The sequence below is a fragment of the Scyliorhinus torazame genome, chromosome 11 (genome assembly GCF_047496885.1).
Source record: "Scyliorhinus torazame isolate Kashiwa2021f chromosome 11, sScyTor2.1, whole genome shotgun sequence".
Taxonomy (NCBI): domain Eukaryota; kingdom Metazoa; phylum Chordata; class Chondrichthyes; order Carcharhiniformes; family Scyliorhinidae; genus Scyliorhinus; species Scyliorhinus torazame.
Window position 1 is genome coordinate 242,801,384 of NC_092717.1, and position 25,450 is coordinate 242,826,833.

At 49.3% G+C, this 25,450-nt stretch overlaps 1 long non-coding RNA gene across 1 annotated transcript in view; it reads right to left on the bottom strand.

The window, feature by feature from the left end:
- The window catches only part of LOC140385883 (uncharacterized), a 203,002-nt gene extending 178,751 nt beyond the window's left edge, over positions 1–24,251 (bottom strand). Inside the window, exon 1 of the long non-coding RNA XR_011933490.1 lies at positions 24,074–24,251. This is a non-coding gene — a long non-coding RNA (uncharacterized lncRNA). The remainder of the gene's footprint in view (positions 1–24,073) is intronic.
- Positions 24,252–25,450: the final 1,199 nt, after the last annotated feature.

Sequence of the window (25,450 nt, forward strand, 5' to 3'; positions counted from 1 at the left end):
AGGGTGATGCTCCAGGGGCCCAGATTTGAATCCCACCACCGCAGATTGTGAAATTTGAATTCAATGTCCAATGACGGCCATTGCTGTAAAAACCCATCTGGTTCACTAATGTCCTTCAGGGACGGAAATCTGCCGTCCTTACCCGGTCTGGCCTACATGTGACTCCTGACCCACAGTGATGTGGTTGACTCTTAAATACCCTCTGGGATGGGCAATAAATGCTGGCCCGGCCAGCGACGCCTACATGCCAAGTATCAAAGCTGGGATTGATAGAATCTTGTTGGGCATGGGGATTAAGAAGCATGGAGGCAAGGTGGGGAGATTGGGGGTCATACCAGCCATGATACAACTGAACTGTGTCAGGTTTGAAGGGCTGAATGGCCTCCTCCTGTTCCTACAAAAGAGAAAAGAAAGGAGGGGACTAACCCTACCAGAACGATCCTGGTGCTCTTCAATGTTTCTAAAAGTTTGTAAGTAGTCAACGCTGATCTGACTTCCAATGGTGAAATTTGGACTGAATATTCATTCACGCAAAGAAAGGTTCCTTTATAATGATCACAGCGTTCAAAAACACTCGAAAGCCATTCGCTGCTTGTCAAGATTGTGAAAACCATTTTTTCCGTTGGAAAGCGATCATTAATTATTGGAAACATTTGGGAATTCACGGGGATAATGCCTTCATCAACTCTGGGGAAGAGGACAGTGTGCCGGGGGGTAGGGGTGGGGGGCACAGCAAATAAATAGTCAACAACGTAAGTGACAAAGTAAAGGTGGGACCACCTGAGAAGTAACCGTGTGGTGGAATTAAATTCAAAAGTCCATGAGGAACGAAGAAAGCTGGGAACTCACCTGGGCTCTGCATCACTTAACCTCTATCACATAGGGTTAGTCGCATGCAGACACCATCGTCTGCAGGTCCCTCTCCCACCCGAACAAGCCATTCCTTCACTGTCGCTGAGACGGAATGCTGGGAAACCCTTTGTTGTGTATACACATTGGTTCCTCGTTGGAACAAGGTCACTTTAAGAATCCAATGATGCGATGTACTGATGACATCATCGGCAGTTTTGATGGGCTAACAGTCAGGCTAGTCTAGCAGACTGTGGAGAAGGCACGTTTCCAATAAAGATCTTCTGCCGGATTCTCCGTCAGCGGGAACCCCTGCCCCGCCGATAGTGCACACACGCCCCCGCGTTTTCCGAAGGCGTGGGGTGGCCCACAATGGGAAACCCCATTGGACGGCTGCACGTTCTCCCCGTGTGTGCGTGGGTTTCCTCCGGGTGCTCCGGTTTCCTCCCACAGTCCAAAGATGTGCAGGTTGGGTGGATTGGCCATGATAAATTGCCCCTTAGTGTCTAAACGTTAGATAGGATTACGGGGTTACAGGGATAGGGTGGGGGAGTGAGCCTAGGTAGGTTGCTCTTTCAAAGTGTCGGTGCAGACTCGATGGGCTGAATGGCCTCCTTCTGCACAGTAGCGATTCTATAATTCTTATGTCGGAGTCTGAAGCAGGTCTGCCGAAGATTTTAAAGAAACATCTTCAATGGAGAGCTGGGCAGTATGAAGGAGATCCGTCAAAAAAGATTAAGGATAAAAGCCTGGCAAGGTGCTTAAAGGCTAGGTCAGTGCAGCATGCCATCAGAACAAAGAAGAAAGAACAATACAGCACAGGAACAGGCCCTTCCGCCCTCCAAGCTTGTACTGGTCATGGTACCAACCTTTGCCAAAACCCTCAGCACTTCCTTGTGCCATATCCCTCTATACCCATCCTATCCATGTGTTTGTCGAGATGTCTTTTGAACACCGTTAATGTATCTGCTCCCACAATCTCCCCTGGCAATGATTTCCAAGCACTCACCACCCTCGATGTAAAACATCTGCTTTGTACAAGTCCTCTAAACTTTGCCCCACGGACCTTAAACCTATGCCCCCTGGTGACTGACCCCTCCACCCTGGGGAAGAGTGCCTGCCCATCCACTCTATCCATGACCCTCATAATTTTGTAGACCTCTGTCAGGTCACCCCGCAACCTCCGTCATTCTAATGAAAACAGTCCGAGTCTGTTCAGCCGCTCCGCATAGCTAACACCCTCCAGACCAGGCAACATCCTGGTAAACCTCCTCTGCACCCTCTCCAAAGCCTCCACATCCTTCTGGTAGTGTGGCGACCAGAATTGTGCGCAATATTCCAAGTGCGGCCTTACCAAGGTTCTATACAACTGCAGCATGACTTGCCAGTTTTTATACTCGATGCCCCCGTCCAATGAAGCCAAGCATTCCGTATGCTTTCTTGACTACCTTGTCCACTTGTGTTGTCACCTTCAAAGATCTATGGACCTGCACACCCAGAGCTCTCTGACTTTCTATATTCCGAAGAGTTTTGCCATTTACGGCATATTTCCCCTCTGTTCGACCTAACAAAATGCATTACCTCACATTTGTCCAGATTAAACTCCATTTGCCATTTCTCTGCCCAAGTCTCCAACCTATCTATGTCCTGCTGTATCTTCGGACAATCCTCAACACTATCTGTCACTCCACCAATCTCGGTGTCATCCCCGAACTTACTAATCAGACCGGCTGCATTTTCCTCCAAATCGTTTATGTATACTACAAACAACAGAGGCCCCAGCACAGATCCCTGTGGAACACGACGAGTCACAAACTTCCATTCAGAAAACAACCCTTCTACTGCTACCCTTTGCCTGCTGTGACCGAGCCAGTTCTGTATCCATCTTGCCAGTTCACGTCTGATCCCGTGTGACTTCACCTTTCGTATCAGGGCTAACGTCGAGGCAGGATTAGAGGACCTGGTCAAGATGGAAGTCCTCGAACTCATTAATGCAAGTGATTGGGCCACGCCGAAAGTATTTGTGATGAAGAAAAATGGTTCGGTACGCATATGTGGCGAGTTTAAAGTGACTATCAATCTGGTACTGTGTACAGAGCAGTACCCGCTGTCTTTTTAAAAATAAATTTAGTGTACCCAATTATTTTTTTTCCCAATTAAGGGGCAATTTCGCGTGGCCAATCCACCTACCCTGCACATCTTTGGGTTGTGGGGGCGAAACCCACGCAGACACGGGGAGAATGTGCAAACTCCACACGGACAGTGACCCAGGGCTGCGGTCCGAACCCGGGTCCTCAGCGCCAAAGGCAGCAGTGCTAACCACTGTGCCGCCTCTTCTCTCTGCCTTTAATTGATGATTTATTTGCTGGGTTGGCTGGAGGCCAGCATTTCAGTAAAGTTGACCTCAGTCAACCTTATCTCCAGATAAATGTGGATCCAGATTCAGAACAAAATTTGACAATTGTGACACTTGAGCTAATCAGATACGATAGACTTCCATTTGACATCACGCCTGCACCTGCGTTGTTCCAACGCGCCATAGATCAAATTCTAAGCAGACTAGAAGGAGTCCAGTGCTGCTTAGACCAGTCATTTTCCAGCTCAGGGCGGGTGTCGGGAAGGTCCTTTCAGAATGACGACTGTCCCCCGCATGCCACGTCTGCGATCCTCGCGTGGCGGCTGCGGACCCAGTGCGGGGCCGCCACAGTCGGGGGAGGGCCGATTGGCGGGTGGGGGGGGGGGGTGTGGGGGTTCAATCTGGGCTGGGGGCAATGTGTGCGGGCGGTCCAGAGCGCGCGAACTGCCGACGCGGGGCACTATTTCCGCGGTCCAGGTCCACGGGCTGGGCCCACCATGCAGCACAGCGCAGCCGCTGGAGGTCCCAGCCATGCGCATGTGCGGCCTCTGACCCGGAGGTGCTGGAGGCCGTATCGGCTAGCCCCCGGCAAAACGGGGAATCGGTGGCCTTTTGACGCCGGTTTTCCTGGCGTAAAAGGCCACAGTTTTCCCGAAACGGAGAATCCAGCCCATATACAGGAAAGCACTGGCAAATGAAAGTTTAAAACCTCAAAACTTCAAAGGCATTAGAAGACGACGCAAGACGAGTTCGAGGACAAACCTTTCTGATTTTTTTCAAAGGATGCAGTGAGAACTTAAATCATCAGCTGAAATCCTTGGCAGGAATGTAACATTGAATGACAAAAGCAAGTGAGATGGCGAGGACCAAGCAGGCTCACCTGTCGCATTAAAGGTAAGTGAAAATGCTGGGTCGCGACGGTCGGCCAGCGTGGGTCGCAAAGGATGGCCGGTTGGTAAAAATGGGACCCGGGCAAAAAAGTTTGAAAAACACTGCCCTAAACGATATCTTAGTTAATGTGAAGGTGCAAGAATTGTGGTTAAAAAGGGGTAAGAATGAAGGGGTAAAGAATGAAGAAGAATATCAGAGCGAAAAGTACCAACTGACAAGGCACTACTCTCGTCAGAAGTCCTGATACACTTTGATCCGAAGTTACCCTTGCAACTGGCTTGTGGGGCATCACCTTATGGGCTGGGAGCAGTAGTTTTTCACATAACGTCCAATGATGGAGAGGCCAATGGGTTTGCATTAAGATCCTTGAACAAAGCAGAAATGAACTATGCACAGACAGAGAAGGAACCTCTCGGCATCATTTTTGGTATCAAAGGTTTTACCAATACCTATAGGGACAGAAATTTATTTTATTAATAGATCGACAGCACGGTAGCCCAAGTGGATAGCACTGTGGCTTCACAGCGCCAAGGTCCCAGGTTCGATTCTCGGTTTGGGTCACTGTCTGTGCGGAGTCTGCACGTTCTCCCCGTGTCTGCGTGGGTTTCCTCTGGGTGCTCCGGTTTCCTCCTAAAGTCCAAAGGCGTGCTGGTTAGGTGGATTGGCCATGATAAATTGCCCTCAGTGACCAAAAAAGTTAGATGGAGTTATTGGGTTTCCGGGATAGGGTGGAAGTGAGGGCTGAAGTAGGTCGCTGCAGACGCGATGGGCCGAATGGCCTCCTTCTGCACTGTATGTTCTATGATCTTTGACCACTGATAATGACACTGGGGCCGTACACTGGTGTTCCATCTCTAGCAGCGAGTTGGCTGCAGAGCTGGGTGTTCCTGGTGTCAGCACATATATACATGATAAAATATCGTCAAGCAAATCTCCATGGGAACGGCGATGGACTCTCCAGATTGCCTTTGCCTAACAAGTCATCTGTGAATAGTTCAAGTGGCAACAATTTCTATTGCGAAAAAGTCAGTAACACTCCTGTAACCACAGCACAAGTTAAGAAGTACACCAGACATCGGCAGCACGGTGGCACAATGGTTAGCACTGCCGCCTCACGGCGCCGGGGTCTCAGGCTCGATCCCGGCTCTGGGTCACTGTCCATGTGGAGTTTGCACATTCTCCCCGTGTTTGCGTGGGTCTCGCCCCCACAACACAAAGATGTGCAGGCTAGGTGGATTGGCCACGCTAAATTGCCCCTTAATTGGAAAAAATGAATTGGGCACTCTAAATTTATTTTAAAACAGAAAAGAAAGGAAGTACACCAGAAACTGTCAGAAGTAATGGGCATGGTATTTGTGGCAGGATTATGTGAGCAAACGCAGAGTTGTAGCCATGTGTTACCCGAAGACTCAAACTATCCATTCAGGCTGGTTGTCTTCTATGGGGGATGAGGGTCATCCCATGTTAAGGGAGATAGTTCCTGGACATCTTTGGGGGAGGTGAGGCATCCTTTGAAGTTGTTAAAATCAAACATGATTGTGTGTAAAAAGTACAAAAACTTATTGGAACTGTGCAAGTAGTCAAGGAACTGTCAAAAGATACTAGTTTCTTTTTGTTTGTTCTTGGGACGTGGGCATCGCAGGCTGTGCCTGCATTTATTGCCCATCCCTGATTGCTCTTGAGGGGGTAGTTAAGAATCAACCACATTGCTGTGGGTCTGGAATCACATGTTGGTCAGACCAGGTAAAGACGGCAGATTTCCTTCCCGAAAGGACATTAGTGAACAAGGTGGGTTTTTAAAGAACAAAGAACAAAGAAAAGTACAGCACAGGAACATGTTCTTCGGCCCTCCAAGCCTGCGCCGACCATGCTGCCCGTCTAAACTACAATCTTCTACACTTCCTGGGTCCGTATCCCTCTATTCCCATCCTATTCATGTATTTGTCAAGATGCCCCTTAAACGTCACTATCGTCCCTGCTTCCACCACCTCCTCCGGTAGCGAGTTCCAGGCACCCACTACCCTCTGTGTAAAAAACTTGCCTCGTACATCTCCTCTAAACCTTGTCCCTCGCACCTTAAACCTATGCCCCCTAGCAATTGACCCCTCTACCCTGGGGAAAAGCCTCTGACTATCCACTCTGTCTATGCCCCTCATAATTTTGTATACCTCTATCAGGTCGCCCCTCAACCTCCGTCGTTTCAGTGAGAACAAACCGAGTTTATTCAACCGCTCCTCATAGCTAATGCCCTCCATACCAGGCAACATCCTGGTAAATCTCTTCTGCACCCTCTCTAAAGACTCCACAACAATCGACAATGGTTTCATGGTCATCTTTTAATTCCAGATTTTTACTGAATTCAAATTGCACCATCTGCCGTGGCAGGATTTGAACCTGGGACCCCAGAGGATTACTCTGGTCTCTGGTTTATCAGACCAGTTACAATACCATTGCGCCACCGCCTCCCCTCCCCTTGTGTGCTGGCATTGATGAAGCAATGGCAATGGCTGGCTGGTGGGGAGCTTGGAATGGCATGGGTTAATGCTAGAGGCTATGAAGGACTATAGGGAATGGGAGCATACAGAATATGAGGGGTCTGGGAGCTGGGTGGGATACATGGGTTGGAATAGGTTGTTTGAGGGGCCAGGGGCTATGTGGGAGGGGTTGGGCAGGACATGGGGAGGTGAGGGCTGGAGGAGTATTTTTCTTGTTGTAACCCTTTTTTAAATGACTTAATCAAAGTGCCAAAGCACAGCGGCAGGCGTTCTGTGCAGCCTGTCTCCACACCCCGCAGCCCCCACCCAGCTTGTCTCCACACCCAATCTGTCTCCACACCCGGTAGCCCCCACACTGGCCCGTGGAGGCCACACTTCTATTCCAGCCCGCATCCTCCAAACTGAAAATTCGAACAAAAAGGGCAGCCATTTTTAAAGGTCCCGTATCGGAGAATCCGACCCAGGGGAGATATCTGGGCCATAGTCTCCGACCCCACATCTCAATAAGCAGGTTTCAACAAAGAACAAAGAACAAAGAAATGTACAGCACAGGAACAGGCCCTTCGGCCCTCCAAGCCCGTGCCGACCATACTTCCCGACTAAACTACAATCTTCTACATTTCCGGGGTCCGTATCCTTCTATTCCCATCCTATTCATGTATTTGTCAAGATGCCCCTTAAATGTCCCTATCGTCCCTGCTTCCACTACCTCCTCCGGTAGTGAGTTCCAGGCACCCACTACCCTCTGCGTAAAAACCTTGTCTCGTACATCTACTCTAAACCTTGCCCCTCTCACCTTAAACCTATGCCCCCTAGTAATTGACCCCTCTACCCTGGGGAAAAGCCTCTGACTATCCACTCTGTCTATGCCCCTCATAATTTTCTATACCTCTATCAGGTCGCCCCTCAACCTCCTTCGTTCCAGTGAGAACAAACCGAGTTTATTCAATCGCTCCTCATAGCTTATGCCCTCCATACCAGGCAACATTCTGGTAAATCTCTTCTGCACCCTCTCTAAAGCCTCCACATCCTTCTGGTAGTGTGGCGACCAGAATTGAACACTATACTCCAAGTGTGGCCTAACTAAGGTTCTATACAGCTGCAACATGACTTGCCAGTTCTTATACTCAATGCCCCGGCCAATGAAGGCAAGCATGCCGTATGCCTTCTTGACTACCTTCTCCACCTGTGTTGCCCCTTTCAATGACCTGTGGACCTGTACTCCTAGTTTCAGTCTCTCCTTGGTGCATGTGGCTTACCCTCCATACTACTACAGACTGGACATGGTCAATGTGGCCACCTGATGTACCTCAACATCTGGCCTGGCTGCGATGGAGGACATCCTAGACCAAACTATGGAGCATACGAACATGCGAACAAATGGATTAGGAGGAGTCGGTCATTTGGCCCCTCGAGCCTGCTCCGCCATTCAGTGAGACCATGGCTGATCCGAATGTGGCCACAACTTCACATTCCGCCCACCAGTGATTATTCAAAAACATCTTTCCCCCAACTCAACCAGCTAGCAATGCCCAAATCCCGTGGAAGATTTTTTTTTTTACTCCCAATCTCATCCTTCCAGACCCAATCCTTATTTCAGCTGCTAATTTCTTTTCAGTAAACTTGACGAAGCTTTCCCTGCCTATTTGTTATTTTTCTTGTTAGTTTTCTCCTTATGTGGCTCGGGGTCAGGTTGTGTTTGATAATCACTCCTGTGATGTGCCTTGAGACATTTTACCCCATGAAAGGTGCTATATAAATGCAGGTTGTCCTTGTTGGAACCCCCAAGAGCAAATGTTTGGCACTCCCGGCACTTGCCTGAAAGACAATAGTTTTCGCACCCGCCCAGTCAGAACATATGCAAACCACCAGCTGCCGTGCTTACACGAAGCTCAGAGCTGACTCCACTTACTATTGTCCAATCGATCTCCGTCACCATCAGCTTGTGGCATCTGGTTCCATTAAGCACCTTCTGCTATTTCGCTTCTTTGCTCCCACATTAATTAGTTTAACTTTACCCGTAATAAAATGCATCTGCTAACTAATGATGCGCTTACCAATTGGGAAGAAAGGATCCAAATCCAGCACGGCGGCACAGTGGTTAGCACTGCTGCCTCTGAGCATCAGGGACCCGGGTTCAATTCCGGCCTCGGGTGACTGTGTGGTGTTTGCACGTTCTCACCGTGTCTGCGTGGGTTTCCTCCGGGTGCTCCAGTTTTCTCCCACAGTTCAAAGTGTGCAGGTTAGGTGGCTTGGCCACGCTAAATTGTCCCTTAGTGTCCAAAGATGTATAGGTTAGGTGGGATTATGGAGATAGGGTGGGGGAATGGGCCTAGTGAGGGTGCTTTTTCAGAGGGTCGATGCTGATTGGAATGTCCTCCTTTTGCACTGTAGGAATTCCATGGTTCTATGAAAATATAGTCGGATTGCCTTTCATTCTGTTGTCCTGTCTCCTATTTTTTGGATTTATTTGCAAACTGCAGGAACAGAGGGATCTGGTACAGATGTGCATGGGTAGTTGAAGGTGACAGGACAAGTGGCGAGAGCACTTAATAAAGTGATAGGGTCTAGTTCTATGCATAGTTTTATTCATATAAGGGCTAGTTGAATGCATATAGCTAAAGAAGCTGAATATTAAAAGTGTCTTGACGATGGGAACTCAGTCATTGTTTCATATAATGAATTAACCATTGTAATCCAGTGTATTCAGCACTGAGAATGTATTGTTCTCTGTCTAATCAACTAATCAATATTTATGGTCTCCGTCAAGCTATGAGACATAGAGAACACACATGCAGTGCTTTTCCTAACACTGTGCATGCAGACACTAAGCTAGTTTTGATAGGCACCAGAAATGTCCAATGTTTGATTAACAAATCATCCTCTATGTAACAGACATTCATTTGAACAAACCAGGAGGTCGAAGCTGAGAATTAGAAACCAATCATAGAATTTACAGTGCAGAAGGAGGCCAGTCGGCCCATCGGGTCTGTACCGGCTCTTGGGAAGAGCACCCCACCCAAGGTCAACTCCTCCACCCTATCCCCATAACCCAGTAACCCCACCCAACACTAAGGGCAATTTTGGACACTAAGGGCAATTTATCATGGCCAATCCACCTAACCTGCACATCTTTGGACTGTGGGAGGAAACCGGAGCACCCGAAGGAAACCCACGCACACACGGGGAGGATATGTAGACTCCGCACAGACAGTGACCCAAGCCGGAATCGAACCTGGGACCCTGGAGCTGTGAAGCAATTGTGCTATCCACAGTGCTACCGTGCTGCCCACTCTCATGAACGTAATGAGGGGTTAAGATTAAAAAAATTTACCCCCCCCCCCCCCCCCCCCCCCAACCAACTCGACTACCGATTCTTATTGGAAGGTAAAATAAGTGTCCCAATATAAAGCAAATAGTATTCTGGGGTTTTAATAGGGGCTTAGAGTACAAGAGCAAGAAAGATATGCTGAACTTATCTGAGATAGTAGTTAGACCTCAGCTGGAATACCGTGCACAGTTCTGGGCGTCACGCTATAGGAAGGATGTGAACACATTGGAGCGAGCGCAGAAGAGGTTTACAAGAATGGTCCCGGAGATGAGAAACTTCAGTTATGAGGATAGATCGGAGAGGTTGGGACAGTTCTCCTTGGAGAGAAGAAGGCTGAGAGGAGATTTGATAAAGACGTTCAAAATCATGAGGAGGGTACACAGAGTAGATCAGGGGAGAAACTGTTCAAGAACGAGAGGGCAGGGACTTAAAAAGATTCGCAAAAGAAGCAAATGCGATGTGAGCAAAAAACCTCCGCACAGCGAGTGGTCGGGGTCTAGAAGTGTGGTGGAGGCGGGTTCAATCGCGGCTTTCAAGAGGGCGTTGGATGATTATTTGAATAAACAATGTGCAGGGGTGCGGGGAAAAGGCAGGGGGATGGCGCTGGGTCACAATGCTCGTTTGGAGGGGCTGTGCAGACACGATGGGCCGAATGGCCTCCTGCTGCGCCATAATAACTCTGTGGTTCTGTGATCTCAGGGATCTGTTGAGAGGCGATCGCAACATCCCATTGCAAAAGGCACTGAAATCTCATTTGTCAATCCCGCCAAACAAATTTTAAAAAAAACAACTGCGTATAAAGGTGTCGCCATTTCCCAGCAACTCCTCCAGGGTTTGCCCTTTGACACATCACTGGTTAGGCCTCAACATCTTTGGGTCCAATTCTGGGCACCACAGTTTAGGGAGGGGGTCAAGGCCTTGGAGAGGGTGCAGAGCAGGTTTAGGAAAACAGCCCAGGGTTGCTGAGGGTCTCCAGTTACAGCGGGAGACTGGAGAAGCTGGGATTCTATCGAATCTGCACTGACCCCCTGAAAGGTGAGGGCCCCACCTCAGCCCACTCCCCTGCCCTATCCACATCTTTGGACACTAAGGAGCAATTTAGCGTGGCCAATCCACCTAACCCGCACATCTTTGGACAGTGGGAGGAAACCGGAGCACCCGGAGGAAACCCACGCACACGCGGGGAGAACGTGCAGACTCCGCACGGACAGCGACCCAGCGGGGAATCGAACCCGGGTCCCTGGCGCTGTGAAGCAGCAGTGCTAACCACTGTGCCACCGTGCTCTCCTTAAAGCACAGAAGGTCAATGGGGGGATTTTGTCACAGCCAATTGTTGAGATCCCGAAGGGAGGTAAATAAAGATTCAATAGTAAATATCAAGAGGGAATTGGACAAAGCCTTGAAAAGAACATTCTGCAGGGTTCTGAAGAAAGAACGAGCGGATGGTACTAAGGGAATAGATCCTTCAAAGTACCGACATTGAAGGTGGCACAGTGGCGCGGTGGTTAGCACTGCTACCTCACGGTGCCGAGGACCCAGGTTCGATCCCGGCTCTGGGTCACTGTCCGTGTGGAGTTTGCACATTCTCCCCGTGTCTGAGTGGGTCTCGCCCCCACAACCCAAAGACCTGCAGGGTAGGTGGATTGGTCATGCTAAATTACTTTTTAATTGGAGAAAAAAAGGAATAGGGTACTCTAGATCTTTGAAGAACCAACATTGAATTGATGGGCTGAATGATCCAATATAATTTATTGGATTTCCTGTCGCACCTTCAGAAAATACGGTCAAAAGGGGTTTCAGAGTCAGGGATTTGTTTAAATCTCCGTTCCATTTCATGCTCCCTTGCACATCCTTCCTTTCTGTCTCGTCTCCATCCCAGAGTTTCACCCAACCCTCGGCTGGGCACCCTCATCCCGTCCCAAACTCTGCCAGGTCCTCCTCGCCCCTCCTCGCTCCTCCTCCGCTCCACCACAACCACGCCTTCCTTGTGACCCCCGCCAACCCCCACCCGCACCCCTCTCTTCCCCTCACCGTCCAGCCGCTCCTTCCTTTGCCATTCTCCATCTCTGTGGACACCAGTTACCGAGAAAAAGAAACAGGAACTCACCTTTGAAATGGAGAAGTCACATGAGCTCCCTTTCCTTGACGGACTAGTCACAAAATCGGCCAAGGGGGTTTCTCTAACACGGTGTCCAACTCAGCACTGAGGGAGTGCCACACTGTCAGAGGGGCAACACTGAGGGAGCGCTGCACTGTCAGAGGGTCAATACTGAGGGAGTGCTGCACTGTCAGAGGGTCAGTACTGAGGGAGTGCCGCACTGTCAGAGGGTCAGTACTGAGGGAGTGCCGCACTGTCAGAGAGTCAGTACTGAGGGAGTGCTGCACTGTCAGAGGGTCAGTACTGAGGGAGTGCTGCATTGTCAAAGGGTGAGTACTGAGGGAGTGCTGCATTGTCAGAGGGTCAGTACTGAGGGAGAGCTGTACTGTCAGAGGGACAGTACTGAGGGAGTGCTGCACTGTCAGAGGGTCAGTACTGAGGGAGTGCCGCATTGTCAGAGGGTCAGTACCGAGGGAGTGCTGCACTGTCAGAGGGTGAGCACTGAGGGAGTGCTGCACTGTCAAAGGGTGAGTACTGAGGGAGCGCTGCACTGTCAGAGAGTCAGTACTGAGGGAGTGCTGCACTGTCAGAGGGTCAGTACTGAGGGAGTGCTGCATTGTCAAAGGGTGAGTACTGAGGGAGCGCTGCACTGTCAGAGAGTCAGTACTGAGGGAGTGCTGCACTGTCAGAGGGTCAGTACTGAGGGAGCGCTGCACTGTCAGAGAGTCAGTACTGAGGGAGTGCTGCACTGTCAGAGGGTCAGTACTGAGGGAGTGCTGCACTGTCAGAGGGTCAGTACTGAGGGAGTGCTGCATTGTCAGAGGCTGGCTTTCTGATGAGACATTGAACCAAGGCCTGCCCCCTCAGGTGGGCCTGGAAGTTCCCATGGCCACTATTTTGAAGAAGAGCTGGACATATGCTACCAGGCCTGGGGTGTTTATATGATGAGGAGGAGGGTGCGACTGACAGAGCCACCATGTGCAGTCCAAGTAAAACACTGACGCTATTTTGATGGTGCTCTTGCTGGCGACAAGCTGGGGAGCGGGAAACATGTGTACTTAGGCAGGATGGTGGCACACCCAAACCCTGCACCCAGCGCCCTTCCCACCTCCACCCACATTTCATTCTGAGCAGAAGGGCCCATTACCCCCCCCCCCACTGCCAAGCGAGGCCCTTAAGTAACCAATGAAGGACTGCTAACGCACCACCTCCCTCCACAGCTGGGATTAACCCAGGAAGATTGCAGGAAGATTGTCGTCACCAGGCTGGGCGGGGGGGGGGGGGGGGGGGGTCCCTTAACCAATGGCAGAATTCAGTGCGTGATCGGGTGACTGGACGTTGAGAAAGGAGCGGACCCACTTAGAGCCACCCCTATCCTGCACCCTTCTCCCCGTGATCCCCTCTCTCTCTCCCTCATCGCTGACCTGTATTCCTGGCCCGCTCTGTCATGATATTCAAACACACACATCATGATGGACACACTAATAGGCAAATCAGAGTACGCAACACCACAACCAATCACAGACAAGAACACCAACCACATAAAAAGCACGAGCACGACACCTGGAGGGCAGTAGGTCTGGGGAGAAGGGAACAAGAAAGAGCTGTTGAAACACCACAAGCAGGGAGCCCCCCACGTGCAGAGTGCAAAGACCAAGTTGTAAATAGTGAGTTTAAATAAAGAAGCGTTGTACCATATGCAACTGTGTTGGCTCATCTGTGTGTCAGAACACCCAACACCACATGGTACAGGAGTGGATCGATACCTGCCTACTAACCTGCCATTCTGGACATGGACCACACCGGCAAACCGCAGCCGATGCAAGTCACGGGGAACCTAGGCACCAACTGGAAGCTCTACAGGCAGCGATTTGACCTGTACATCCGTGCCACCGAAAAACAGAATGCCTCGGATGATTCGAAGATTGCAATGCTCCTCTTCTACGCAGGCCAGCACCCAACCGATGTCTTTAATTCACTGGTGTTCGAAGAAGGCGAAAACCAGGCCAAATATGACACGGTCATCCTCAAACTGGACCAGCACTTTCAAGTTGAAGTAAACGAAAGTTTTGAAAGATACATCTTTCAGCAACGCCTGCAAGGTAAGGAGGAGCTTTTTCAACCCTTTTTGACGCACCTCCGGATTCTAGCGCAGTCCTGCGGTTACGGCACCACTACAGAGTCCATGATCAGGGACCAGATTGTTTTTGGCGTTGCCTCTAGTGGCCTACGCCAGCAGCTTCTTAAAATAAAAAGCCTCACCTTAGCGTCTGCTGTGGAAGCCTGTGTCCTCCATGAAAATGCTACCTGCCGTTTTGCCCGATTTCAGGCGTCCGAGTTGGCACGGAGGGGGTCCCCAGCCGTCGAATCGGCCAGCCAGGCCGCCCACGACGTCGAACGCATCCAGGCCGTCGATTTCTTCCCGCCCCACGGCCCGGACGACAGCGGCCGCTTCCCGCGCTTTTCGCGGTCTCCCGCGCAGGTGCGCGCCAAAAATAACGGCCACAACGAGGGACGCACTGCGCAGGCGCGCCCACCGCAAGATCGCACTGCGCATGCGCAGTGGCGCAACGAACGCCGTGACGTCATGACGTGCAGCAATTGTGGAGGTCTACACTTAAAAGGGCAATGTCCTGCAAAAAACCGACAGTGCAACAGATGTGCCATGATGGGCCACTACGCAGCCCGCTGTCGTGCGGCTCAACCCATGGATCCGGCGCATCCTCGACAACCTCGCGCACGAGTCAGGACCGTCCAGCCCACGCATCAAGACTTCCAGTTAAGTGATGCAGATGACCAGGATGCCTTCCGAGTTGCCGTCATTGATGTCAACAAGGTCAATGCCATCAATCCAGCCGATGAGTGGTGTGCCACCCTGACGGTCAACCCGAATTCGTCGCAAACCCATTAGAATGGACTTATAATACAGTTCATATGTTTAATAAGTTGGACAATTTTACATGATAACCTGTTGTTGTTTATCGTTCCAGATGTCGTCTGACTGGACAACTGTTCAAATTTTTTTTCTTCTTCTCTCGTTCGCATTTCCGTTATGTTATGGTACAACTGGATTCATGTGACGCACTCGACATCGCCCCATGTACATAGTTCCGTCATAGACACATGCTGCACACGACACACACACACTCTTAGATGCACTCACGTCACGATCATATTTATTACCACGTAGGCACATATCTTTGTAAAAAGGGGGGATGTCATGATATTCAAACACACACATCATGATGGACACACTAATAGGCAAATCAGAGTACGCAACACCACAACCAATCACAGACAAGAACACCAACCACATAAAAAGCACGAGCACGACACCTGGAGGGCAGTAGGTCTGGGGAGAAGGGAACAAGACAGAGCTGTTGAAACACCACAAGCAGGGAGCCCCCCACGTGCAGAGTGCAAAGACCAAGTTGTAAATAGTGAGTTTAAATAAAGAAGCGTTGTACCATATGCAACTGTGTTGGCTCATCTGTGTGTCAGAACACCCAACACCACACGCTCCATAACCATGGGACTCAGTTTAAAAGCTGTCGGCTTCTGATTGGCCGGCAGCTCTCGCTAGGTGCAAATTCCACCCCCTGGGGAACCGAATCCAGGGGAAGGCCCACCCCTGGGGAACCGAATCCAGGGGGCATATGGTTCAGTGAACCCTCCTGAAATGAGGCAGCAGCAGAAGGGCCAACTCTCCAGTGAGTAGGGGAGACCCCCGACACCTCAACAAGGTTCCACCACATGTTGCTCTAAAATGGTTGTGAGGGTGCAGCACGGTGGCGCAGTGGTTAGCACTGGGACTACAGAGCTGAGGACCCGAGTCCGAATCCCGGCCCTGGGTCACTTTCCGTGTGGAGTTTGCACATTCTCCCCGTGTCTGTTTTGGTTTCACCCCACAACCCAAGAAACATATGGATGATAATGGCATAGTGTAGGTTAGATGGCTTTTGTTTCGGTGCAACATCGTGGGCCGAAGGGCCTGTACTGCGCTGTATCGTTCTATGTTCTATGTTCTATCTGCAGGGTAGGTGGATTGGCCACGCTAAATTGCCCCTTAATTGGAAAAATATATAATTGGGTCCTCAAAATTTAAAAAAAAATGGTTGTGAGATTGTGCGTTGGAGCTGCACTCCCATCTAGTGGCGAAATAAATAATATCTGCAGTTTGGGAAAAAAGCATCTCGGGATGGACATTCGTGCAAACAATGCCAAGAACAAAATCAAAGCCTCGTCACACTGCTCTCAACATCAGTGACAATACTTTTACAAACTCATCCTCACTAATGTCTGCGGTCCGACCGAGAGGTTTCAATCTCCTCACACCCCCTGGTCAGCCAATAAACATGCTGCAGAAGAACAGCTTGTCCAATTAACAATCAGTTTGCATTAAATAGTGCCTTTCTTGACTTCAGAATGTCCAAAAGCGCCTTATAGTCGATGAAGTCCTTTTTGAAGTGTCTGTAACCCTGAGACCATACAGTGCAGGAGCCGATTCCGCCATTCGACGAGATCACGACTCACCTCATGTGATGATCCCCTGTAATCTCTCTCCAGCCTCTGTGATCTCTGCACTCCTCCAATCCCCCCGCCCCCCCCCTCCCCCCAACTCCCCCACTAATTTAAATCGCTATTGCCCCCTGGGAGCTTGAATTCCTTGCATGAACCTTTTCGCTTTGTTGTTGATGGCGCCCCTTAAATCTACCTCATTGAACTGGAGCTGCTCACCTGTCCTGATATCTCCGACTGTGGCACGGCATCAAATTGAACCCTGGAAAACAGAGTTCAACCATTTCCCACGTTCAGTCATTTCAAAAGTATGCGCCATTTTTTGTTGAAGATAGATATTCACTACTTCAGCAAAACTGCTATAATTACCCGGGTATTATCACGGTTATAACAATCTTTATTAGTGTCACAAGTCCAAATTACCTAACAGCGCGCCTTCCGGGACTTGTGGGAGGAAACCGGAGCACCCGGAGGAAACCCACGCAGACACGGGGAGAACGTGCAGACTCCACACAGACAGTGACCCAGCGGGGAATCGAACCTGGGACCCTGGCGCTGTGAAGCCACAGTGCTAATCACTTGAGCTACCGTGCTGCCCTGTGTTAATCACTGTGCTAACATGCCGTGCCAAGTGAAAGAGGCGTTCATTTGATAAACAATGTTTGATGTATAATGGCCTCTAGCAGGCTGAAAGGTACAAAAGTCTATTAAAGGATTGTTAAAATTGTCCATTGTTAAAGACATTCCAAGGAGGTAGTGAGAATTTGAGGTCCATCATTGAAGGTAGCCGGACATTTCGAGAGAGCAATTAGCAAAGCACATCTGACCTCGCACTTTATAAATCGAGATATTGAACATAAAAGCCAGGATGTCATGTAGAACTTCGAAAAAACTCTTGGTTAGGCCACAATTAAGAGAATTGCGTCCAGCCCTTGTCGCTACATTTTAGGAAGGAAGTGAGGGTCCTTGAGAAGGTGCGGTGGACATTTACCAGAATGGTTCCCAAGATGAGGGATTTAAGGTTAGGTTAGGTTAGGTTTTCCAACTACAAGGTTGGAAAAGTTGGGGTTTGTTCTCTTTGGAGCGAAGGAATTCGAGGGGGGATTTGAGGGGGTTTTCAGGGTTACGACAGATTTAGATAAGGCAGGCAAGGAAAAGCTGTTCCCATAACACAATAGCACAAGAACTAGGAGTGACAGATTGGGGAAAGCGAGGGCAGGGGGCAGACTCTGAGGAGGAGAGTGGTAATGAGCCGGAACTCGCTGCGTACGAACGTAGTGGAAGCAGAAACAAGCAATGATTTCAAAAGGAAATTGGGCAGGCACTTGAGGGAAATAAATTGGGAGGGCCAGGGGGGATGGGACTGACTGGATTGCTCTCCAGAGAGCTAGCATGGACTCGATGGACGAAATTGTCTCCTTCTGCCTCATTACAACTGCAGGGGGGAACAAACAGACCATCGTGACAACCCAACCAATTAGACCGGAATTCCCCCTGGGTCAGCTGGAGATAGAACATTCCAGCGCAGTACAGGCCCTTCGGCCCTCGATGTTGCGCCGACCTGTGAAACCACTCTAAAGCCCATCTACACTATTCCCTTATCGTCCATATGTCTATCCAATGACCATTTGAATGTCCTTAGTGTTGGCGAGTCCACTACTGTTGCAGGCAGGGCATTCCACGCCCTTACTACTCTCTGAGTAAAGAACCTACCTCTGACATCTGTCTTATATCTATCTCCCCTCAATTTAAAGCTATGTCCCCTCATGCTAGACATCACCCGAGGAAGAAGGCTCTCACTGTCCACCCTATCTAATCCTCTGATCATCTTGTATGCCTCACTTAAGTCACCTCTTAACCTTCTTCTCTCTAACGAAAACAGCCTCAAGTCCCGCAGCCTTTCCTCATAAGATCTTCCCTCCATACCAGGCAACATTCTGGTAAATCTCCTCTGCACCCTTTCCAATGCTTCCACATCCTTCCTATAATGCGGCGACCAGCATTGCACGCAATACTCCAAATGCGGCCGCACCAGAGTTTTGTACAGCTGCAACATGACCTCATGGCTCCGAAACTCAATCCCTCTACCAATAAAAGCTAACACACCGTACGCCTTCTTAACAACCCTCTCAACCTGGGTGGCAACTTTCAGGGATCTATGTACATGGACACCGAGATCTCTCTGCTCATCCACACTGCCAAGCATCTTACCATTAGCCCAGTACTCTGTCTTCCTGTTATTCATTCCAAAATGAATCACCTCACACTTTTCTGCATTAAACTCCATTTGCCACCTCTCAGCCCAGCGCTGCAGCTTATCTATGTCCCTCTGTAACTTGTAATATCCTTCCGCACTGTCCACATCTCCACCGACTTTAGTGTCATCTGCACATTTACTCACCCATTCTTCTAGACCCTCCTCCAGGTCATTTATAAAAATGACAAACTGCAGTGGCCCCAAAACAGATCCTTGTGGTACACCACTAATAACTGGACTCCAGTCTGAACATTCCCCATCAACCACCACCCTTTGTCTTCTTACAGCTAGCCAATTTCTGATCCAAACCGCTAAATCACCCTGAATCCCATGCCTCCGTATTTTCTGCAGTAGCCTACCGTGGGGAACCTTATCAAACGCTTTGCTGAAATCCATATACACCACATCAACTGCTTTACCCTCATCCACCTGTTTGGTCACCTTCTCAAAGAACTCAATAAGGTTTGTGAGGCACGACCTACCCTTCACAAAACCGTGTTGACTATCTCTAATCAAATTATTCCTTTCCAGATGATTATACATCCTATTTCTTATAAACCTTTCCAAGATTTTGCCCACAACAGAAGTAAGGCTCACTGGTCTATAGTTACCGGGGTTGTCTCTACTCCCCTTCTTGAACAAGGGGACAACATTTGCTATCCTCCAGTCTTCTGGCACTATTCCTGTAGGCAAAGATGACTTAAAGATCAAAGCCAAAGGCTCAGCAATCTCCTCCTTAGCTTCCCAGAAAATCCTAGGATAAATCCCATCCGACCCAGGGGACTTATCTATTTTCACACTTTCCAGAATTGCTAACACCTCCTCTTTATGAACCTCAAGCCCTTCTAGTCTAGTAGCCTGAATCTTAGTATTCTCCTCGACAACATTGTCTTTTTGCTGTGTGAATACTGACGAAAAATATTCATTTAGCACCTCTCCTATCTCCTCGGACTCCACGCACAACTACCCACTACTGTCCTTGATTGGCCCGACTCTTACCCTAGTCGTTCTTTTATTCCTGACATATCTATAGAAAGCTTTAGGGTTATCCTTGATCCTACCTGCCAAAGACTTCTCATGCCCCCTCCTGAAAATGAAAAAATGAAAATCGCTTATTGTCACAAATAGGCTTCAAATGAAGTTACTGTGAAAAGCCCCTAGTCGCCACATTCCGGCGCCTGTTCGGGGAGGCTGGTATGGGAAGGCTGTTCGGGGAGGCTGGTACTGGCTCTTCTTAGCTCTCTCTTTAGGTCCTTCCTAGCTAACTTGTAACTCTCGAGCGCCCTAACTGAACTTTCATGTCTCATCTTTACATAAGCCTCCTTCTTCCTCTTGACAAGTGTTTCAACTGCTTTAGTAAACCACGGTTCCCTCGCTCGACCACTTCCTCCCTGCCTGACAGGTACATACTTATCAAGGACACGCAGTAGCTGTTCCTTGAACAAGCTCCACATTTCCATTGTGCCCATCCCCTGCAGTTTTCCTCTCCATCCGATGCATCCTAAGTCTTGCCTCATCGCATCATAATTGCCTTTCCCCCAGATATAACTCTTGCCCTGCGGTATATACCTATCCCTTTCCATCACTGAAGTAAAGTAAAGTAAAGTGGGATGGCAATATCCACCTCTCTGCTTATGTCAGAAACTCTGAGAGAAAAGCAAATTTAGTGTCGATCAACGTGGAAATCATATTTGAAAAGCTACTATTTGACCAGCCAACAAGCTCAGGCCTATTGTTTGGACGTCAGGAGAGAATCAAAAGTTCGAGAGACACGACTGTATCTCACCAGAGTTTATGAATGTTTGACTATTCCAACTCTCTCCTGGCTATGTTCTCACATTCCACCAGAAGTGTATCAAAAACCCTGCTGCCTGCGTCCTTACTCACACTAAGTCCCATTCATTCATCACCCCTGCTCTCACTGAGGAACATTAGCCCCGAGTTAAGCAACGCCTCAATTTTTAAATTCTCATCCTTGTTTCAAGTCCCTCCAGGGCCTTGCCTTTCTCTATCGCTATCAACATCCTGGGGGTTACCAGCGAACAAGGAGGCCAGTTTAGCTCAGTTGGCTGAACAGGGCAAGGCCAGCAGCGCAGGTTCAATTCCCCGTACCGTCTGAGGTTATTCACGAAGGCTCCGCCTTCTCAACCTTGCCCCTCGCCTGAGGTGTGGTGATCCTCCGGTTAATTCCCCACCAGTCAGCCCTCCCCCTCAGAGGGGCGAGCAGCCTACGGTCATCCGAAGTTACGGCAACTTTCTTTTACTTACTTACCATAATTTACCACATAAATGTTGCAGGTCAGAGGCTAGGAATCCTACGGCAAGTAACTCACTTCCTGACTCCCCAAAGCCAGTCCACCACCTGCAAGGCACAAGTCAGGAGTGTGATGGAATACTCTCCACTTGCCTGGATGGATGCAGCTCCAGCAACACTCAAGAAGCTCGACACCAGTGGGTTAGCCCTGCTGCCTCACGGCGCCGAGGTCCCGGGTTCGATCCCGGCTCTGGGTCACTGTCCGTGTGGAGTTTGCACATTCTCCCCGTGTTTGTGCGGGTTTCGCCCCCACAACCCAAAGTTGTGCCGGCTAGGAGGATTGGCCACGCTAAAATTGCCCCTTAATTGAAAATAATTAATTGGGTACTCTAAATTTAAAAAGAAAAGAATCGCGACACCATCCAGGACTAAGCTTGATCAACACGTTAACCACAAACATTCAGTGCCTCCACCACTGACGAACAGTGGCAGCCGTGTGTACCATCTACAAGATGCACTGCAGGAACTCAACAAGGCTCCTTAAGCAGCACTTTCCAAACCCTCGATCACTTCCATCTAGAACAGAGTTTCTCAAAGTGCGGGCCATGACCCGCGGGTGGATCGCAGAGCGATCAGTCACCCCGTTCCCATGGTGGTGTCGATTGCGGGAGGAACGCCCAACGGCCGCTACCGGCTTTTAAATAAATGAGACCGTGTGGACTCTTCTGACCAGTAGCGACAGCAGAGAGCAAGTCACACGCCCAGCACGTACTTCTGACATCAAATGCCCCCCTGGTATGTGGTTTTGGTGCCAAATCACGGAGCACAGTTGCTTCTATTTTCCAGCTGCTAGCAAGCGGACTGACAAGATGGATTATTTTCTGAAAAGTAAGAGAAGGCCAGAGACTCAAATAGGCAGTGTACTTATTGGACAGGATCTCGCAACAGGATCTGCTGGAGAGAGCTGCTCAGGAGAGTCCAGGGCGGGGCAGAGTAGTGCTCATGTTAGCTCTGTTCTGAGCTCCAGGGCCTTGGGTTAACAAAGAAGAAACTTAACTCGGAAACAAAGCGGTACAACGTTGATTTCTTGTGCCAATGCAAATAAGGATGCAAGGCCCATTTGTGTTATATGCAGGGAAGTACTGGCAAATGGGAGGAGAAATTTCCGATTTTGAATGAGAAGTGGTGGGTGAAAATTCATTTTGAGGTTGAGAACCCCAGAGTCAATTAGTAAATTACAGCTGACTCCAAATGAAAAGATTACACTGCTGTACCTGACCTGTGGTACCACGTTAAACACACGCCAAAAAGCCATGAGGCTGTCAGCATTCTGGTGTAGTATCTCCCAGGAGTATCCAGCGCTGAGTAAAATGAGCATTTTATTGCTATTGCCCTTCACGACGACCTACATGCGCGAGGTTTTACTGTTTCCGTAAAGTTAAAGATGGCACAAAGGAACTGGGTGAGGTCTACACCTGATATGTGCATTGCCCTCTCCTCCTTCGAACCTGATTCAAGTGAGATTGTGAGGACCAAGCAGGCTTTCGTATTGAAGGTAAATGAACATGGCCTGTGTCGCGAAGGTCAGCCACCGTGGGTCGTAAAGGTCGGCCGGCGTGGGTCGTAAAGGTCGGCTGGCGTGGGTCATGAGGTTCGGCCAGCGCGGGTCGTGAAGGCCGGCCTGCGTGAGTGGCAAAGATCGGCCAGCGTGGGCCGCAAACGTCGGGCGTCGTGGGTCGTGAAGGCCGGCCGGCGTGGGTTGTGAAGGTAGGGCGCTCTTTCAGAGGGCGGGTGCAGACACGATGGGCCGAAGGGTTTCCTTTTGCACTGTCGGAATTCTGTAGCTCCATGGCATCCTTTACATCTACCTGAGAGGGCAGGTGGGGCCTCAACCAAACCTCCCTTCTAACAGAAGCCAGCTCTGACAGTGCAGCATTCCCTCAGTGCCGCACTGGGGTGACAGCCTGGATTTCTTAGACTGGGAAACTGTTCCCACTGGGGGGGGGGGGGGGAATGGTGAAACAAAGCATTTACGGTAAATAGCAAAAGAATCAAAGATAACATGAGGAAAAGCTATTTTATGCAGCAAGTTGATGGAACTGGACTGTACTACCTTGGAGTGTTTCCTTATTTATTGTTTCACGGGATGTCGGCATCGCTGGTTAGATCAGCTTTTGTTGCCCGTTCTTAATTGCCCCCGAGAAGGTGATGGTGAGCCGCCTTCTCGAACCGCTGCAGTCCCCGAGGTGTCGGTACACCCATTGTGCTATTAGGGAAGGGGTTCCGGGGATTTTGCCCCAGCGACAGTGAAGGAGCGGCCGATATATTTCCGAGTCGGGGCGGTGAGTGACCTGGAGCGGAACGTCCAGGCGGTGGGGCTCCCAGTTATCTGCTGCCCTCGTCCTTCGAGACGGTAGAGGTCGCGGGTTTGGAAGGGGCTGGCAGAGGTGCCGTTGCTGCAGGGCCTTTGTGTGGTGGCGGCAGGTTCAATCACGGCTTTCAAAAGAGAATTGGGCAAATTTCCAAAAAGAAAGAAACAAATTTCAGGGCTGCGGAGAAAGGGAGCGCGGGGCGGGTGGGACCTGCTGGGTTGCTCTTGCAGAGGGCCAGTATCGACATGATGGGCAGAATGGCCTCCTTCTGTGACATTTGAAGCTTGCACTTTCAATGACCTGTTACGCAAATAAAGCCTGTTAACACCCGTGAATGAAAGCAGGTTAAACTAACAGCAGAGTCTGGAAGATTGCAAAATCTGGATCTTTCAGTCTGGTGAGAGTTTGTGGTTTTCGAGAAATCGAGCATAAATGTTCATACCCTACATGGCAATCAGGCTTTCACAAGCGGCTAAACATAATGGATCCAAAGTAAATACCCTCAGAATCTTTCCCCAAGTGTACATGTTCCTGATTAGATTGGGATGTCAAAAGCTACTTTCATTTATGCAGTGCGTTGCAACATTAATTAAGCAACAAAAAAAATACTTTGTGTTTGAACTGCCTCTGCAGGCTAATTGAACTGAGCTACCTCATTAAACTCCTTTCGGTTCATCCCTCCTGCTCTCTCTCTCCCGCTCCCTCTGTGAGTAGCTGCAACGTTGCAAGGGGGACAATAGGCAGCAAAGCTGAGACTAACGAGGAAAATTACTGCAATGTGATGCCTCGGGAACAATCACAACATCTCCAGCACATCATCGACTTGGCGAAGAGCATCTGTTCTCACAGGGGCCTTCCTCTCCTCACCACCACTGAAGCTGCTTCTAGAATATTCCAATCTTGGGCTGGATTCTCCGCGCCTGCGTCTAAGTGCTGACGTCAACAATAGAGACATACAGCACAGAAACAGGCCCTTCGGCCCACCATGTCTATGCGGACCATCAAATACCTATCTGATGTGTTGGGTAAGCTGGGTCTGCGAGGACTGCGTTTACTGTAGCAAAGAGAGAGACAGGCTTCCAACACTTGAAGAAATGCAACTCTATTTTATTAAACTCTTAACTATTAAACATACTTTAACTGTGGGCTGACACTATGCTGAGCTGACTGGAGACCTGAGGCTAACCTGACCAGACTATCTTACGACCACATGGTGGATGTTCCAGTTGCTGCTCACAGGCTCTGACTGTCTCAGAGGCTGCATCCCGAGAGAGCGGGAAAACTAGTGCCCTCTGGTTTTATAGTGGCCGTGTCCTGTCTGGTGATTGGCTGCTGTGTTCTGTATGTCCATTGGTCATACTTTGTGTCAATCAATGTCTGTCTGTGCACCATCATATACTTGTGTGTATATTATGACACTATCTATACTAATCCCATTTACCAGCACCTGGTCGGTAGCCTACTCTGCCTTGACATGTTCCACATTGTGCAATCCTTTAATATTTTATACTTAATTTTTATTTTAATGATAATTACAGGCAATGATATGAATTCTGATTATTTGCTTTATTTGTATCATCATCACAATTGGACATCTGCTGCCGTAATGATTTTCCAATAAACCAATTATCTATCATTGCATTTGACAGTCTCTTGGCTGCAAAAAGTCTCAAAGATAAACGTGTTGTACAGGGTGTAGTGATCACTATATGTGCATGTACACAAGGGGTTGATGTGTAATCAGTAGCACCACATGACCACTAGAGGGCCGGACCAACAGGGATATAAAAGGTAACCACATTGGGTCTCTCTCTCTCTCTTGGGTGCACTGTGACCAGAGCAATAGCAGACTAGTTCAGATGACTAGTGGAGTTACGTATAGTTACCGTAGTTAGATCTTGTTAACCTTATCACAAATATCAAAGTTAAAGTAAAGAATCAACAATTATTGTTATAGTTACTCAATAAACCTTTTGTTACTACTGGACGAGTTCGAGTCTTCTTCATCGAGATTCAGTAGACCTCATCA